The sequence below is a fragment of the Amblyomma maculatum genome, chromosome 7 (genome assembly GCF_055883805.1).
Source record: "Amblyomma maculatum isolate TAMU_Amacu chromosome 7, ASM5588380v1, whole genome shotgun sequence".
NCBI lineage: Eukaryota > Metazoa > Arthropoda > Arachnida > Ixodida > Ixodidae > Amblyomma > Amblyomma maculatum.
This window is the reverse complement of record NC_139350.1, coordinates 120619095-120638743: the sequence shown is the minus strand read 5'-3', so window position 1 is coordinate 120638743 and position 19649 is coordinate 120619095. Positions and strand designations below refer to the sequence as shown.

The 19649-nt window shown below is 45.9% G+C and overlaps 1 pseudogene; it reads right to left on the bottom strand.

The window, feature by feature from the left end:
- Positions 1 to 8528: 8528 nt before the first annotated feature.
- On the bottom strand, positions 8529 to 10552 carry LOC146184571 (uncharacterized; annotated as a pseudogene).
- Positions 10553 to 19649: the final 9097 nt, after the last annotated feature.

Here is a 19649-nt window from a genome sequence, read left to right as displayed (position 1 = left end):
GGGGAGGGGGACAGTAGCAACAGGCTGCAGGAAGGAATTGGTGACGGCCAATACCGCTCCCTCATTCGTGCATGCGGCGTCCACCCATACGGCGTCCGTTTCGGAGCCGTAGTATTTGTGGAGCGCCGCTGCTCGGGCTCGGTGGCGTTGCTCGAGATACAGGGGGTGCATGTTGCGATGGAGAGGCTTGATGAGAAGGTCTTGGTGGAGGGGGCGAGGTATGGGAAGGAGGGTAGGGTCATTCGCTGGGACACGAATGTGTAAAGTCTCCAGGATATGGCGACCGGTGGAGGTCTTGGTGAGACGCAAGTATTGGGCTTGGCGATGGGCCTCCACAAGCTCCCCAATTGTGTTGGGGAGGCCAAGCTGTAGAAGGCGTTCTGTAGAAGTATTAATTGGGAGATGTAGGGCCGTCTTGAACGCCGTGCGCAACATGACGTCCAAGGCGTCCGTTTCCTGCCTGTTGAGTCGGAGATAGGGGACTGTGTATAAGAAACGGCTGAGGACGAAGGCGTCAATTAGACGACATAGGTCGTTCTCCTTCATGCCTCTGTGATGGCCCGAAACTCGTCGGATGAGGTGCGATATCGCGCCTGTCACCCGCTTTAGTTTCTTGAGAGTTAATGTGTTTTTGCCATTGTTCTGGATGTGAAGTCCCAGAACCCGGAGCGTATTCACCTCTGGGACGGGACGGCCATCGACTTCGATGACAATCGGTGTGGTGGGGCATCCGCGGGTCGTGGGGCGAAGTATAAGTAGCTCAGGCTTCCCTGGGGAGCATGAGAGTCCGATGCTCTGGGCGTGTTCTTGTGTGAGGGATGCGGCGCTTTGCAAGGTACCCTCTATGTCGCCATCACTACCGTGTGTGGTCCATAGTGTGATGTCGTCCGCATAAAGGGTATGTCTAAGATGAGGTATCGTGGACAGTTTCCGGGCGAGTGGAATGAGCGTGGCGTTGAATAGGAAAGGAGAGAGGACGGAACCCTGTGGAGTACTGACGCTCCTGAGGGTTAGGGTTGGGAGGTAAGGGGGCCGAAATGAACATCAGCCATGCGGTCCGTTAAAAAAGCCTGGATATAAGTGCACATCCGTACACCTATGTTCAGAGGAGAGAGGGCAGTCATAATCGCCTGATGTTCGACGCGATAAAAAGCTTTAGACAGATCAAAAACCAGGACTGCCTTTGTGTGGCCCGGGATAGCCGGGTCGAAGATGTCGTGAGTGAGCTGCAGCATGGCGTCCTGAGCGGAGAGATGGGGGCGGCATCCCACCATGCTGTGTGGGTAAAGGTCGTTGTCCGCCATGTGAAGTGTCAATCTCGCAAGTGCCACGTGCTCGAAAAGTTTTCCGAGACACGAGGTGAGCGAGATTGGGCGCAGGTTTTCTAGTTTAAGAAGCTTGTTCGGTTTTGGTATAAATATTACCTTGGCGTGTCGCCAGGACTGGGGGAGGGTGCCCTCCGCCCTGCATTTGTAGAAGTAGTCTGTAATCTGTGTGATTGATTTGTCATCAAGGTTGCGGAGTATAGAATTGGAGATTTTGTGCAGTCCCGGTGCTGAATTTGTGCGGAGCGTCAGGAGGGCCGCTCTTACCTCCGTTTCCGAAATTATCAGCGTCTAATTCCGGGTTAGGTTTTCCTGAGTAGGGGGGCATGGAGTCCGATGTGCCGGGTGAGGTGTATGTTCGCTGAAGTGTGTCAATGAGAGCGTCCGGGTCGCTGTAGTGTGTGTGTACGAGGCGTGTAACATGGTGTTGTGTAACGGATTTGGACTGTGTTGGATCTATGAGATGTCTCAGAAGTTGCCAAGCTCGCTTGGTGGACAGTTTTTCGGCGAGTCCGTCGCAAACCTGCCTCCAATTAGAGCGGCAGACCTCCTCTGCGTGTTGTTGTATCTGCGTCTGCAGTGCGGCCAGTCGCTTTTTAAGCGTTCTGTTTAACTTGTTGCGTTTCAAACTCTCTAGTAAGCTGTGGTACGCCTCCCAGAGGTGGGCGAGGCGGGAATCTAGAGTGGGGGTGTCCTGTGTGGTTGTAATTAGCAGGGTATTGTGTTGGACATCGGTCATAAGTAATTCTACCCACTCTTCGATGTCCGTGATAGTTGTGTTTGTGTTCCGCAATGCGCGGATGGCGTCCCAGTTCACCAGTTTGTGGGTGATATGTGTGTGGCGGGATTGTTTAAAGGGAAGCGAGATGTTAATGATGTAGTGATCGCTTCCCAGTGTGTTGTGTTCTTGTCCAGGTGACGCCACCGAGAGCGACTAAGCGTCAGGTCCGGACTGGTGTCCATGCTGACGCTTGTGCCGATCCGCGTGGGTGTGTGCAAATTGTTGTGTGTAGTGAGGCGCAGCTCCTGGACTAAGGACCAGAGGCGTCGACCACGGCCCGTAGTATAATTGTACCCCCAGTCGGTGTGTTGGCAGTTGAAGTCCCCTCCGATGAGGAGAGGGTGCTTGCCAGCGAGTCGGTGGAGGTCCCGCAAGAGCGTCTCCAGGGAAGACATTGGATGAGAGGGGGGTTGGTATATATTAGCAATGAAGATGAAGGGCACTGTGTGTGGGTGATGCATTATTTCCGTGATAACGCAGGGTGTCTCTGACGTAATAGTGTGTGTTTGGTGGGTGATTGAGCGGTGAATAAGATTGGACACCCTGGGTTTGTCCGTGGTATCTGAGTGATAGGGCATAAAACCAGACAGTGATGCTCTAGTGGCCGTATCCTGGAGAAGGATGATTTGGGGTGGCGGGGTGAGGATGGGAACGAGTAATTGGAAAGGCGCACGCTTGCCCCGGAAGCCGCGGCAATTCCACTGGAGAATGGGTAAATTTAGTTGCTGCCCCGCCATAGTGGAGAGATTGGGAGCCAAGTGCGCTAGGCGTTGAAGAGGGTGGTAGTTGCGAGGGATGAAGAGGAGGTAGTTGGATATTGATGTGCTTCAGGATAACGGTTTGTGTGTGCTCTAAGGTTTGAATGCGGGTGTCTAGCTGGTCATTCTCATGTCGAGCATATGAACCAAGCGTGAGAACATGGAGTCAATTTTGTTCTCGAGTTGGGTGAAGAGGGAGTAGATTTTGGAATCTATCCGGGCTTCTAAAGCCTTTAGCTTTGATTCAAATTTTGCCTCAAATTGCTCAAGAGCATCATGTGTGACAGGTTGGGGTTCTGATGTACGTTTCTTTTTGGGCGGTGGTTGCGTGGCTGGGGATGTTGGAGAAAAGGCAGGAGGTACAGCTTGGGAAGGGAGGGTGGATGAGTAGGGTTGGTGTGGGGTCTGTATAGTCTGTATAAGGGAGGAAAGGCGGCTTACCTCTTCCCGCAGGGCCTTGAGCTCCTTGTCGCGTGAATCCTCCTGATGTGGCTGGGGTGGCTGGGTTTGTTTAGAGATGACTTCAGCTGCTCGGTCGGCCCATGACATCTTTTGTGGGTCCTTTGCGCGTTCGCCTTTGCGAAGCGACGTGAAGCGAGTGGCATCGAGTGCTATCTTCTGAGTAGCGTCTCCGGGCGGCTTGTCCTCACGAGAGAGGTGTTGAGTTGCAGGGTTGGTTGCAGGTCTTCGCCCTTTAGCCTTGCATCTCCCCGTACCCGTCATGTGTGCTTCTCCGCATAATATACATTCAGGAGTGCAGGAAGGGATATTCTCTTTGGGATGTGGTTTCCCACACCTCGGGCAGTTATTCGTACGTGGCAGCGTGCACACATCAGTCCTGTGGCCTGGCTGTCTGCAGTTGATACAAGCGTCCAAGTGGCCTCTGTAAGGGGTGCACCTTTGGAGTCCCTCGCCGTAAAGAACTGTGCGAGGAACTAGTCCTTCTCTAAAAGTAATTAATATTGATCGAGTGGAACCCATGCGTCGAGCGTCCACTATTGGAGCACGGGGATTGCTGTTCATGAGATCCTCCAGTAGCTCCCTGGGGGTTTCATTCCAGTAAGCGTTCGAGATTACTCCTCTCACCGCGCCGTCCGGGGGAGCAATGTAGGCTGCTACGGCGTAGTCGGTGTCTTGGTAATTAATTTTAGTGATTTGCACCAGCATAAGTGCGTCGGTCTGATGTGGCGTGCTCATTGTACACGTGTTATTGGTGGGATGAACGCGTAGCTGGGTGCGGGTGGGCTCCTCGAGTGAAGCGGTGGCATTCAAGATTGAGACGCGCAGCTGTCGTGGCGGTACTGAGGTGAGGTGAAGCCCTCCACGGGAGCGGAAAATCACCTTGTAATCTTCAATCGGTAGTGGCGGCTGCTGTCGTGACCTTTGTGCGGCAGCGCGGGCGGCGCGCAGCTGCTCGGATGCCTGGGCCTTGGTAGTATTTGGGGTGGCAGATGATGCCGTTCCAGCGTCTGTGGTAGGCTTGTCTGCCTGATCGGTCTGCATGGCGGAGATCTGGTGAATCTGCTGTTGCTCCTGGGTGCGGGCGGGAACGCTGAGGATGTGAGTCCAGTCCCGCGGATTGAAGTCCCGAGGGTCAATAGCTTCGCCTGGCACTTGCACCTTCATGATGGCTTTGTGCTTGGAGGTCGCGTTCGGAGTAGGCCTAGCTCCCAGCGAGAAGTGAGGCCTAGCTCGGGCGACGCGGCGGCTCAAGGCGAAATGGGCCATGGGGGCCCGAAAACTGTCCAGATCGGGCCGAAAATTGGTATGGGCGTGGCGCTCACCTTCACAGGGCTCTTGTTGGTGAAAAATAGGCCACTGGTTCGGGCTACTGGCGAATTTCGCCGTTTTCGCACGGAGCCGACGTGAAGCGCGTCCGCACTCCACGCAAGGCGGAACCGGAAGTCATTTCAAAGGCTTAGTCAACGTACAGTTGAGGACGCGCAGCTGCAGAAATGAATCGCAAAGTTGAAAGGAATCAGGCACCTTTATCTAAACAGAACAAATGAAATTCAAGTGTGCGTTGCAGGGGTGCAGGGATCTTTATGCTCTAGCCCTCTGCCGTTCGTAATCTGTGCCTAAGACTGCAAATGCCTTTGTTCACGATTGAAATGTATATGAAAGCGAACTCATAAGAGATCGTTAATATAGAACTTTTAGCCGAATTCCTGAAGAAACAAGTATGTGCGCCAAGGTTGCTTGGCAAAATAGTCATGTTTCAGCTAAACTAGTACGTAGCTGGCGGTGTAATGAAGAGGTGAATTCACTTAAAGCGAATCATTAAAATGTGTAAAACAACGAATAATGACTCTGACATTTAGCAATGCTTAAGAATCAGAAAAAAAAAATTAGTATGGATTAAAATTATTCAGCGGAATAGACGTTGGTTTAGAACGGCGTAGAAAAATAACTTTAGCTAAAATAACGCCGCAAAATTAACGCTTCCCACAAAAACTATTTCAAATAAAGTTACTCTGCAACATATGACTTACAACGACTGAGAAAAACAAACGGTCACTCAAATGACCTAGGAAAACTAGTTGTAAAGGTCTTTAATGTTTTAATCCTTCGTTGTTGAGTGCAGGTCTTTAATGTATTGATCCTTCGTTGTTGAGTGCAGTCGGAAGGTACATACATTCGCACTTCTTCCGAATAAATTGTCTCTAAATATTATCTTGAATAATAATAATAATAATCATTGGTTCACAGGAAAGGAAAGGCGCAGTATCTGTCACACCTGTTCTATGGGCCCCTGAACTGCGCCGTAATGGAAGGAAGGAAGGTGGAAGTGAAAGCGGAGAGAGAGAAAGGGGGCCGTATTTGGATGGCTTCGGAGTAATTTCGACCACCTGGGGATCTTTAACATGCTCTGACATCGCATAGCTTACGGACGTCTCTGCGTTTCGCCTCCATCTAAAAGCAGCCGGCGGAGATTGGGTTCAAACACGGGAACTCCGGCCCAGTAGTCGGGCATCTTAAACACTGCACCACCGCAACGTGGCCATTTATTTTGTCCATACTGCTACCGCGCCTAAATTGGTACCGAAGTAAGTCGCAAAGACAAACGAACCCAGCAGGTTGACAGTATATCGTCTTTGCGTACGAAACTGGTGAAAAAGCAGCATGATTTGTTTTTTGCCCACACTGCTTTTTCACCCGTTTCGTGTGAAATGACAATATTCGCGCGTTTCACAACCTATAGATGGCCCCACCAGGCGTGCAATATGGCGGGCAATTGGATGATCGCGGTCGCCTCACAGCTCCTACGCATCCAATTTTGAAAGGCTTTCTGGCTTTCTATGAAATATTCTTAAAATTTGTCCAGTATATCTAAAGGTATACTGAACAAATATCCAAGAATATTTAAAAAGCGCCACAGTTGCATTCTTTAGACACGATTGCGTTAGTACAGACACATAATTCGTGTTAGTTTTGAGCAGATGGCTTTATTTTGGACTTTTTTCTGAGCGGCTACCGGATCAGAGGCAGCGGGCTCCGGACTGTGAGCCGGCAGATGTGACGTCACATTTACCCTCAACAACGTCATGGCTATGCGGCCCCAACCACCTGAGTGAGTTGACCGGCTACGCGTCAACCCACTCCCCGCATCGCGAAGTGTACAATGCGCCAAACACAAGGACAAGCGCGCCTGCCCTTGCGTTCTCTCCTTCACTGTGGATTGTCTTCTGTTTGCGCTCTTCAGTTCCGTAGAAAACCACTCAGGTTATACCTGTCACACGGACACGGCTGAACTTCTTCCAACTCCCTTCAACCAAGGTATAGTCATTACCTCGAGGGAGATACATGCCGTGTCACACGGCAGTCCATTATGGAAGTTAAAAGGAGTTCTGAAGCAAAGGAGATCGACGATCTTCATTGAAGGGCGAAGGGAGTACTCTCGTTTCCCAATGTGCTTAGCTTCCGAGTCATTAAATAACATATTTCTTCAATAATGTAATTTTTACTCGTAAACATATTAGTTTTTATTGCATAAATTTGTATTCCAACTCGGTTAGTTGTGTTTAATTGTCGCGACTGCAGCATAGTCACAAACTAGGCGCTTGAATACGCTAGCGTCACTTCTCTTCCTCCGTGCTTCACAAGTTGTTTTGGTCTATCGCTGGAACGCTCGAGCTGGGCCGCACTTCGTTGGACAACGCACATTTACCAACCTCACAGCCTTCGGTAGCGAAGCGTCAGCCGGCGTTCCAACCAAGAAAGACGTGAAATGAAGCGGAGACATGGGAACTGATACGGCTGTGGGAAGATAATTTGGACTTACTGAGGGGCGAAAAGCACAATGCCAAAGTGTATGACGCAATCGTGCATGCGCTCCGTGTAAATGGCATAGTCAGGACGCGGAAGCAGGTTTAAGCGAAAATTAACTATTTGACCCAACAGTACAGGTGAGCATCGTTTTTTTTACCCATGCACGCATACCATTCAGAGAAAGGAGTTGGCAATGGTGAAGGCAAAAAACAATATGGTTTGTTGTTTTCAGATCCCGACAGTTGAAAATGATAAAAAAAAATGGTCTGCTGTTATATTCCGTACCTCACAATAGCAAAATGTGCGTGTAACATTTGACTACCAGTGTTCACTTTGTCACCATGATGATCGACAGTGGCGATCGTATGCACATGTGGGCGAAGTATGTTGTCTGATATCAAGCACGAGTGATTTTGCCATAATGGTGCAGTGGGAACTAATTTTCCTCGTGCTATGAATTCAATGTGAAGCCTTGTTTTGAGGAAAGAGGCACGCCGTAACACAACGGATGCGAGAGCAACAACATGGGTGTTCTTTAGAGAACTACTGCTAAATGGTCGCTCACTTGTTCAAGAAAGTGTCCGGTTGCCGGATGAGGCGGTTGAACAGGTGGGACGCATTTTCTTTCTGCTTTCGCAGCATCATTAGGCAGAGAAAATATTGTAGGCAGCATCGCCCGCGTTTCCACCCACCTGATCACGTTCGAAAATCTGAGAAATGATATGGCTCATTGTGTTCTATAATCGGGCATCGGACACTATATGCATGACCTGCTATGTCGACCACTTGCAGTGTTGTGCAGACAAATATGTTCAGATTCCATGCAAGCGTTTTCCTCTGAAATCAAGCTTTGAGCATAATTAGCCTTTGTCATTCAAGTCACATCCTTTGTTGTTTCTATAGAAATACAAATTTACTGAATGTTGCTCGTTAATACAACAGACCCTGTATGTATCCCAAAGTAAAATCACCAGTAATTCTTCGCGACATCTTTATTTCAGATTATTTTGAACATGGGAGTCAACCAGCCCGCCATCACCATCACATGATGATCTGGCCAGCTTTTCACAGCAGCCCTTCACGGGTCAGGAAAACACAGATCCCGAAGGCATGCCATCTCCTGTGGCAGCTTCCCCTCAGTCAGAACACAGCAGAAGTGGTACTGCCCAGGAAAGCTATTCAAGGAAAAGAAAAAGGGTCTCCCCCCAAAAAAAATTCCAGGATTCACTTCTTGAAAACCAACGACAGCTCATCGTAGCCTTTGATGAAGCCTCAAGGCATGAGTGCACGCTTAGGGAGAGGCAAGTAAAAGCTCAAGAAAAACTAGTGGACCTGCTAAGAAAATTTTTGAATAAACAATGAGTGTCTGCTTTCATTGTGTAGTATCGGCTTCATTTAGTGCACTCCAGTTTGCTCGAAATACCGAACAAGAGCAGCTCGCACCTCTTTTCCACTTGCAACTTCCATGTCCGTAGAACGCGTTGGTTGCGGATTCACGAAGTCAAGCTGCTGAGCTTCGTTCATCCACTATGGTAATATTGGGTCGTTGAAGTGTTCACAAATGTTTTTGAGCACACGACATGCACGCACAAGAACTGGCACACTCTTTACCTTGCACTACAACCGCTTCATCACGTATCTGTAACTTGCTTTCAGTCTTCCGAATGCTTTTTCAACTATTCTTCTCGATTTGGAAAGTTGGTAATTAAATGTTATCTCTGCTTCGGTGTTTCCACGAGGAAATGGTTTCATCAGGTTAGGTGTTAGGATGAATGCCTGGTCGCACAAGATCAGCGGCGGCACGTCAGTGCCTCCAACCGTGAGGCTTGGGCGCATAAATGTTGGTCCTTCAATTATTCTTGGCAATGTTGAACTCTGGAGCACATGGGAGTTGTGGCATATACCCGGGGAGCCGGCGTTGCCGTACCGAAGCCGTTACTTGTGATCTACTACAGCAAGGAGGATGACACTGAACCTAAAAATGAATGAATAAATGAAGCCTTTATTTACGACGGGATGGCTCTCGGCCACTGTTGGGGTAATTAGGGAGTTAGGAGGGATGGGAGTGTAGCTTCGTCTTCAAGCTGCTGCTTACTGTTTGCCATGCATGTGGCTGATCTTCGCGCTGTAAGTCGACCTCTCTCACACTACTCGAAGCAGGCCGCTCTCACTGTTGTATGTAGCAATGGAATGTTGTGTTGCGGTGCTTGATAGAATCTGATCTGCTAGGGTGGGTATAAAATTGACATCACAGTCAGTTACCAAACGTACAAGCACATCAACTTTATAAAGGCAGTAAGCACATTCGAACAATGCAAAGCCTTGCCATTTGATAGTTTTGATGACAAGCTCATATCTTATTTGTTATTTTCAGCTATAATTTCAGGCTGTATTATATAATTGTGATGCTTTCCTTATAATAAAGATGATACCAATGTCTCTATAAAAATCTATTCTACAGAAGCTTAAACGTTTCATACAAGCCTGTGCAAGTAAATTTGTGATGAGGATCATGAAACATGCCGGGCATTTCTTGATTTGTTGCCGGGCAGGCATGAGTAGTATGCAGCAATAAATATTCCATAAATAGTTCAGTAAGTGCATAACCAATTACTGTGCGTTGTCCGCTGTGATGGCTGCAAACAAGTCCGCATTAGGCAGGGCCATCATGACAAATGGTAGACATAATTTGACGAATGCATGCTCATAAAATTTACTTCTGTGACAGTGTCCAGACTTGCACAAAGTGATAAACCAGGAAGTTAAAATGCAATTATTCACATCATGCACCAAGGTAATCTAGCGGCACTTGTGCTGGTCTACCATAGCAACACTGTTTAAATACGACGCATGACAACACGGATTTAAATTCATAACCTCATCAAATACACTCCTGTTTTAGATGTGTATACATATATTTTATAGCCAAGCATGACTATAAGGCAAATTTTCCTTAAAATTAGAATACCACTCAATAAATCTTGTGCACGCACTTTCTATTACGTGAAGGGGCAAATTCTTCATGCAACATATATTAGCGGGCATTAACACTCGTCTCATTGTTTGCGTACTTACCATCCCTTATAGTTATAATAATCACTGGCATGATTTTTCGGTGGGGAAACTCGAAGATGGCAGCCGTTCAGTGCGCCCACTGCTTGCGGGAACCCACGGACGGCTTGGAATTCGCGGATGTAGTCCGCGATGTCACCAGGAGACATTTTCACCCACTGTTCTTCTAGCACTTCCACAACTGTCTCACAGAATTCCCTGTATATAGTGTTCACAGTTGATCTTCCTAAGTCAAACAAATGTGCGATTGTTCTTTTTCCAGCGGAAGAACAAAGTTTATACAGGCCCACGGTGACACGTTTCTCAATTGAAACGGCCTCCCGCATGTTCGTCGCTTGTCGCTCCATTAGGGAGCGGCAGGAATCCACTATATACTTGAAAGTCGTCTCCGACACCCGAAACGATTGTTTTAAACTCTGTTCTCCCAAGTTTGGCACTGTATTTTCAAATCATCGTCCATCGCGATGGTAGGCCTAAACTTGCCTCCGTGCACGGCGTGGGGATGAAGACACTGCAACGAACGTGTCGTGGCAGATCAAGAGCTGTTGTCTAATCGAACGTACCATATCCGCAGCTGCTTGAACCTCGAGTTCCATCGACGAAATCTTCTTCTTTTTCTTCTTCTGCCTTGATATATGGCACATACCCACGAAGGAGATTGGCCAGGGTTCAGTGTGGACTGTCAAATGTCCTACACAAACTGAATTAGTGCATTAAAGTAATTGTCAACTAAACAAACACAAGATTTAAGATCACAAAATTGATTGAAATAAAAAATACGAAGCCAAAATTTGGAATACAATTAGCAAGGGAATTTGTCTGTAGCTGTGATGTAGTTATGTAAGTACTGACAAATTTAAGGCAACACAAATCCTTTCGAACTCGCAGGAAATCACCACCATAGCGAAGGCGATCTCGCACTTCTTCACGTGTTGAGTCTCGTCACTCATGTTGGGGCGGTTGGGGCACCAAACACGCGCAAAACATTCAAAAAACGCTAACACGGCGGGGCAGAACAGTAGCACATGGTTATCACTAGACCTAAAGGACTACGGAGAACGACTAGAACAGAAACACAGAATAACGAACGCAGTACTCAGTCAATCACGGCGGTTGCAATTCATTGCGCAGGTATTTCACAACGCCGCGCATGGTGTCCAGCAGAGCGAAAAAGATGGCTATGTTGAGAGCATGCTTGTTGTTTTCAGCGAATGTGTGTTTTTTGTAATCATATGACTAGCTAATTGCATTTTAAGAGGAGAAAAGTAGTATAAAAATATTTCAGTTTCTTTTGAATATTATTTTTTATATGTTTGTACATAATAAGCAGCGCCTAATGGCCCCCTGGCGGCTTCTCCGAGAAGCGTGTTGCAAGCCGTCTGACACGGGACGACTCCTTTGAGGCGAAGCTACTGTGACTTCCTTGCGCTCCTTTAGGCCAAGGAAGTTCAAGGTAGTTCCGAGTCGGCCGTGTGACAGGGATATTAGTACGAGTGGATGCAGGTCTAGAGTGCACTAAAGGCCGCCGTACGGTCGTTTTTAGAGGCGCTGCGACCATCCGCCTTTCGCCAGCTGGCGGATGCGTTCGTCACGGGAGGCGCATATAGGGTGCAATACGGTCACTTTTGGGATGTGGATTTCTCCAGAGCTCTGTTTGGCGCACCTGGCGCGCTCTGCTTCGAACGTCGAAACTGCATATGGCGGCTACGATGCTGATTTGGGAAACTTTTCCTCTTCACGGTGGCACTCGATGGTCGGCTATCAAATTAATTTGCACCCTAGCTGTACAGTTATTGAGCCATCACATATACAACACAAACAGTATGAACTAACCATTAGTATAGCGATTAAGCCCCCGGCGATGCAATCGTCCAGCAACAGCGTAGACGCACGTATGCCCCAGCGGCGCCTGCTTTCGCTGTCTACCTGGTGTGTTTATGTTAGTATGAGGAGAAGACGGCACGAATGTTTTCAAGTACTCCCGGACGTATACATGGAAAGGTAAAGTGGATATATTCATATCTCCCCTGCCTGTGTTCGCGCGTTCTCTTCGGTATAGCACTTGCGGCAAAGATGCAGGAGCTGGTTATTTAATGTTTTCATCCGAAATTACAACTTAAACGCATTTTACAACAAGCCTGTTTGACTGTGAGAAAATAGACAGCAAAGCATAAAAAGATACACATCATTTGTAACAAGTACAGAAGTACTATCTGCCGTGCGGTTCTCCCCGGTGGTAGCAATCTCTTAGTGGCGTACATTGCGCCACGTAATCCTCATTTTTGGCTGCAACGTACAGCTGTGGTGTTGCATGTGAGATGCATTTGCATGCAGAAATGTGTCGAGGTTCATGACAGTAACAAATCTTCAAAAATGTATGGAATCATTTGCTATGGTATCCATGCCATAGCAAATGATTCAAACAGTGCATGTTCAAATTATCTCTAAAATTCAATGTGTTTACTTCTTCAAAGACATTTAAAATAGCTTCTCGAATTGTTTATTTGTATTCAGTTTGGTTTTCAGCACTATTCATATTTGATTCAGCAGCAAGACTATGCTATTCATAATCACTTCGGTTGGCAAAACTACAATTTGCATGCACCCCAGTACGTAATACCAGTTTCTCGATCTCTGTGCTCAGTGCTGCCTATAATAATGAGTGCCTTCATGTCAAGTGCAGCATAAACTTCCTTTTCTTGACCTATGCCATTTGGTCTTCCTAGATTTCATGTGTGTGCACTGATTTTGTCATTTCAGACACTGAAAGCAGCAAATTAGATCTGGCAATTGAGTGCTAACGTGCAGCACAGCTCAAGCTACTCAGGTGCGGCATGTACTGAAAATAATTGTTACCAATTGAGACAGCCTCTACCAGCCAAATTTGAAGTGAAATATTTGTACAGTTAGAGTTGAGCACAAATAAACAAGAATTATGGCACAACTGTGCTGCCGCTGAGGAAGAGTTCATAAAATTTTCGAAACATTGCATGACATGCAATGACTATTCTAAGTACAAATATGTAAATATTGGATATTTTGTGTGGATTGAGTGTTTTATTCTTCTGTTGTGTTTCTTTTTGAGTGTTTGTCATACTTAAAACTTTACAGTAAGAGTAAACACTGAAAAGTTGTGACACTGCACGACAGAATAATAGTGCATGGCCGTAGCGGTCAGTTGGCACCAAGAAATACTAAGCCCCCACTGCTTTGCATCAGCTAAGGATTCTCACATGTAGAGAAAAACTCTCTAGGGGCTAATTGTAAAACAGTGACCAAGTGTAATGGCATGTCACTTAGATGCCAGGCCGGCATGCAGACTTGATGGAATTTTGACTTGACTGAGAACATGAAATGCTATACTTCTATGACGTGTGTACTTACCTACCCGAGTCCTTTGCATTGTTTACATAACCATACTGCAAGCCCATACATCAAGTTCATCGTGGAGTGAATACACGGATCCTCAATACAATTCAAAGAACAGAAATTAATTTTGGTGGCATGTAAACACAGTGCAGTTCTCCAAAAGAGTGATGACAAAAATGTACCTTGAGGTATCAAATATCTCCTCTGAGAATTCAATACTCTTCTGAGAAAGAAAACTGTGCTTGGAACTCTGAACTGTCAAATAAAAGAAATATGGAAGAAATCGAGTGTGTGTGGATGTTAGGAGTCCTTGCCACAGGAGGCTAAATGCCGTGCCAACCCAGATGTTTTGTACTCAGTGGCTGGTGTAACAAGTAACGAATGCTAAGACAGAGAGGCAAACAAAGCAGCACTGAGCAGCAAGAGGTTTGCTAGGTCAATATTATAATTGCATATAATGACAAAGCTGCTGGATAATCTACTCAGTCCAAGAAAAATGCTCTTATTGGCTGCTTACGATCACCTGGCCTGTTTGAGACTGATTAAAAAAATGCTGGCGATGCCCACCATCGAACCGTTTGAAATTACGGCTGCATTTTGTACTTACACTTATACCCTTAATCAACTGAAACTGGCAGTGCCTTTGTTCCTCAATGCCACCTGTGCTTTAAAAACCCATCTAATGTAGCTTTGTGTTTTGGATTGCTCATCTCACTGAATTTTGTGTATTTGCAGGCACATGTAGGCTTCTCAGTCATTTTACAATATCCCCAAGCTGCAGGTGTACCATAAAGAACACATTTCATGCTTTGGCCGACCGCTGCAGGATCCTTCATCTGAAAACCTGTCTCTACAAAAGCATTGAATGTAAATGTGTGGACCAGTGAGGCTTTACATAACTGACAGAGGACACATTCATATGTAATAGTCATTTGCAACTCATCCATATGTGCCAGTTAGTAACTCAAATAGAATCTGCCTTGCAATGGAAACATGGCGCTAGGATGCTACACGTGCTGACCATCTTATGCTTGCAGAAGTACTTGCAGTAGGGCTAGTTGGTTCACCCTGACCATTGGAGCGGCGCAAGGACATGATCACAGGAAAAGAAGATGGAAAGAAAGAGCGCCTTTTCATTCCTCTTCTTTTCCTGTGATCGTGCTCTTGTGCCGTTTTTTGATAATGTTGTGCTGGGTTACAATTTCTTGAATGCGTAACAGCGCCCTCCCTTTACTGCCACTGGAAGGTTCTAGTCTGTGCTTGGTTCAATAGCCCTGGGTTTAGATTGCCCCAACAGATTCTGCTCGCCTGTAGAGCTCATGCTGCTTGATATGTCATCCTGTCACGTGTTAGATGTGTGTAGGTTTCTAAATGCATTCCTGATGGCATTCTTTTTTTGCCTGTGTTTCAATGTTACTTTTTAGATGTTTCCAGGATCATGCACAAATTCCTGTTAAGCTTTGTGGATGCGTTCCTACCTGCTCTGTAGTGTGTTCAGTTCCTTCTCTGCAATTGTCATTTCCCTTCATTCACTCTCCAGGCTTTTGGGCTGCATCGAATAACATTGGCCAGCACTACTGCTTCTTGTGTGCCTTGTTTTTGTGCTTTTCGTTTCCACTTTGTTCCCCTTAAAACTGGATAGAAACTAGTTCATGCAGTTTCACACCTGGGAGAACCTGTCCGCTTTACTGCGTAGTCCACAAGTAGACGAGGGGGGGGGGGGAGTGTTGTAATGCAGCAGTGATACATAGTGATATGCATAACACATATAATAGTGATGGTCGCACCTTGTAAACTAGCAGAGAATGCCGTTTCGCCTTTGAGCAGTGTGGATGACCATATTGCTGGGTTCTTTTCTATCACAAATTGAATAAATAGATAAGTTGGCAAAGCACTACTCTTGCTCATTCATTGAAATTGTGTTTTCTTCACGCATGCAGCCTTGTACTGTAGTCTCACTTCTTCACACTTGTGCAGTGTTGCATGTGCAGACAGGCTCTGTGGAATTTTCCATACAAAGGGGTCATTGCAATGGGTGTATACAGTGACAGCTTCATTTAGGGAGACATTATAAAAATAGCAAGTGAGTTCAAGAGGGAAAGAAAAATACATTGCTCTGAGAGGACACATAACATGCTGTAAGGTGCTGTGTTCCGGAGTCGTAAAGCGCACTAAGCTTTCGGTCAGTCAGAAATTGCTAATTAGGTACATGCTGACGCAATTGCATAAATAGTCACTTGACAACCACATCTCTGGAGTACTTAGAAGAACTCCAGTGATTTTAGGTGTTTGTAACATGGCTTTTCTGAGATTTCAGGCTGTTTGTGTTGCCTGATAGTAAAGCTGCACTGCTCTGGTTGATGCCAGGAAATTCAACAAAGCGCAGGATATTTTATCCAGATTTCTGCATGCTACACCATGAAAAAAAAAATGAATGCTGCCTGCCTGTAGCAGCAAGCTTAAGCTGTTATATGCATATCCCCAGTTGTAGCACCTCGCGTCTGTTACCAGTATAGTGGCCTTTGAAGCCAGAAAATAAATGTTTATTCTCCCCATTCTGGTTCTCCTCAATATTTGGTTCTTGCCAAGTAAGTTACATTTTTCTGCTACAATAAGCCGCAGCATTTAACATTCTCAAGAAGCACCTGCTTATGCAGCTAAATGTAATGAAAGGCAATGCAGTTGTGCAACGGGACTCTACCCGAATTATCATGCTGTAGAGGGTTGACACTATTGAACCTTCACGGTTTAGTCTCAAGGGAAGTTGCAGCTCATTATTTGAATTCGTCTTCCCCTCAGTGTGATCAAGGGCTCTGCCCTGATAAAAGTGTGCAAGTACCTGTATGCAGTGGTACTATTGCAACTGGAAGAATATTTAGCCAGGTTAAAAATTCTTTTCAGATTGTACATTTTTTTTTTTCATTCTGCACCATAATACTGCCCAATTCATTTCAGTCTTATGATGGGCCTTATCGTCTTTCTTTCCCATTCATTTGGTGGCATCTTGCTCTGTTGGGCCAAGGATAGAATGACAAAAAGAAGTTGATTACATGGCATGTGGTCTTTCGGGACACGAATCTCGCCTCTTGATTTTGGCTCAGCACCAAACTCTTGGTACCCATAGTAGATATGTACCCTTTTCAGAGAGACAAAAAAATTAACAGTGATGTCGGCACACCATCATGATGCCAGAACTCACAAAATAACGATTAATCAAAACAAGACGTGGTACAAACAAGACAGGCTTGCTATAATCTAGGTATAATTGCAAGAATTATACTTCCTGAAGAATCAAGCCACTGAGTGGTGCCGATGCTTTTGTAGTCACATAAGAAAGCAGACAGTGGAGATCGTTTCATTAATGCAAAATAGTTTCCAGAAAGGTCACATCGCACCCAAGGCTGTTTTCAGGCACAGTACACACGAGCCACAATCAATATTTATGATGGACACATTGCAGGGACAAGGCCGTGCATGCATGGTCACTACAGGGAGAGGAACGAACGTGACTATCTGCACAGATCAAACTTTATTTCAGCATTCAGAAAGCAAGATATGTGTAGTGAGCTTTTCAAAGGAATCAAATAGTTGTAGGCAATTTCAACCACGGAAAGAAGAAGTAAAAATAAACAAAAAACATGAATCATTAAGAGCAGGAAATCTGCAGTAAATAATAGGAGCATGCTATTTCCATTACGAAAAGCATTTTTTTGGCTGTTCATAAGACAAAGAGGGAAATGTATATAGCAAAACAATATTTGTAGCCAAATTTCTTGCCGCTGGTCAGCTGTCCACAGGATTTCACGTAAAGCCTGAAGTGTTTACATGTGCAAACTGCCTGTCTTGAGAGTACAAAAACTTATGAGATGTAATTTCCAGCATATACCTTTGGTTTTTCATTGTAATGCACTTGAAACAACTGTGGTAGCAGCCCATGTCTCAGCAAACTCAGTCTGAAATTACCTGCTGCATCGTATACCTCTGCGACGCGAACACTTGTGATCCTCATTGAGGCTTTCAGGAAGCACTGAAGCATCCGGTGCTGCACGGCCGTTTTGAATCACCACTGAGAGCTTCCTTCGTGTGCGTTAGGTGACATCGAGGGTGGCGACGCCCGCTCTCAGATGTGCTTCAAAACTCAAGACCGCTCAGAAACAGCTTCGATCCAAGCAGGCTCGGGCGCGATTGCATGAGTTGAATGCAGATCGAGTTTAATGAGGATCGAAAGTGTTCATGTGACAGATGTATTACATACCTTCTACTCATTAATTTCTGCTATGAATATTCTTTATTCAATGATTACCCCGCTTAGCCCGAGGGCGCTACAGCAGGGGGTTACTAAAATCTTCGCTCCTTGAGCCATACTTGACAGTACCAGCATTCATCACTCTCATGAAGTGTTAGTGCATGCAGATTAAGGCATGCCAGATGTAAACATTTGCCTTTTGCCATGTATTTGCACCCGAAGGTTCACACTATCCTCTGTGAGCCGCATGATAAAGCTTAATCCATGGCGCCCTATACACTTTCATACAGGTGGTTTGCTACTGAGATTTTGCATGCAGCCGCATGATAAAGCTTAATCCATGGCGCCCTATACACTTTCATGCAGGTGGTTTGCTACTGAGATTTTGCATGCAGCCGCATGATAAAGCTGAATCCATGGCGTCCTATACACTTTCATGCAGGTGGTTTCTACTGAGATCTTGCATGCAGATACTCTTACTCTATTATTGCCGTAAGGTTTAAAGTTGGGCGAGTTGAATATTGTTCATTTTTAAGGTAGCGCAAAAAACAAGGACAACAGTGTGTGCTTCCACTCTTGGTCCTTGTTTTTTGCGCTATCTTCAAAATTATATATTAATATGGCTCACAGTGAGAGTTTTTTTTTTTTAATGAGACTATAATGAGGACTTTCCTGCACAAAGTGCAGAAAACTTCCATCCTTCTACCTTTATACTGCTTCAATGGAGAAACTGAATAACATATGATATTTCATTTCAGATTGTGTCTGTACTTTTTTGTACCTTATAACACTTCCCAATTTATTACACTTGTCCTAAAAATTCTTACAGACCTTCTTAGCTTTCTCAGTCATTTCTACGGTAATCTTTCCATTCACAGAACAAGAATGTGTTTTTTTTTTCTCGGCACTAAAACTTGGTTACGAGCCCATCGTGGTTGTGTGCTCAGAGCTCATACCTATATATAGAGAGGCCAAGAACACTAACAACAATGCCGTCCGCGCACGGGTGTAATTGGAGAATTCGGAGTACTACTAATAATTCCAATAAACGCATCAGTCAAGACATCACATGAAGCAGTGATAACAAGCAACCATCGCAGGCATACTTCACGAAGCATCAAGCAGCAGATTGGTGCCGAATTCCAGACGCTTCTCCGTACAGCCAAAATCATTTCGCGTATGTAAAACAGTTTTTCAGAAAGGTCACGACTCACTTCACACCCACGGCAGTTCTGAAGCACAGCAGACACGCAAAACACGGTTGATATCAGCGATCGGCACGTGACACGAACAACATCGTATGCTCGCGATCGCTGCACGCAGACGAATGAATGCGACTAGCACAGCTCAAAATTCATATCAACATTCGGGAAAAAAAGCGTACGCAGTGAGCTTTCTACTCCTAACCGACCTTGCAGGCGATTTCACCAACTTGGCAAACAGCAGTCATTCCGAACGTATCACTTTCGTTACACTCCCACTAATTGTCGCTGCAATGATACTCTCTACGCGCACTGAGAATTAATTCACTCCGGGGAGCTGCTTCTTGATGCTGTCCGTGAAAATCCTGCAGCAATCACAAACGGCTTTAAGTAAACACGTCGAGGCACCGCAACTGTATAGCAGTAGTACATCTTCCGTAGGCTTGTCGGCCACTCGTCAACTCGGTGCAGGCCAACTCAACTGGGGGAACGGTTACTCGATGCTTGTGCACATGGCAAGGCAAACTTCCAAGTCGCTTTGAATAATTATAATAAACAAACAATAGCGACATGAAGTATATCTTTCATCGACAGGCGCCGTCCACCTAGGCCTTGTTTCGTCTACGC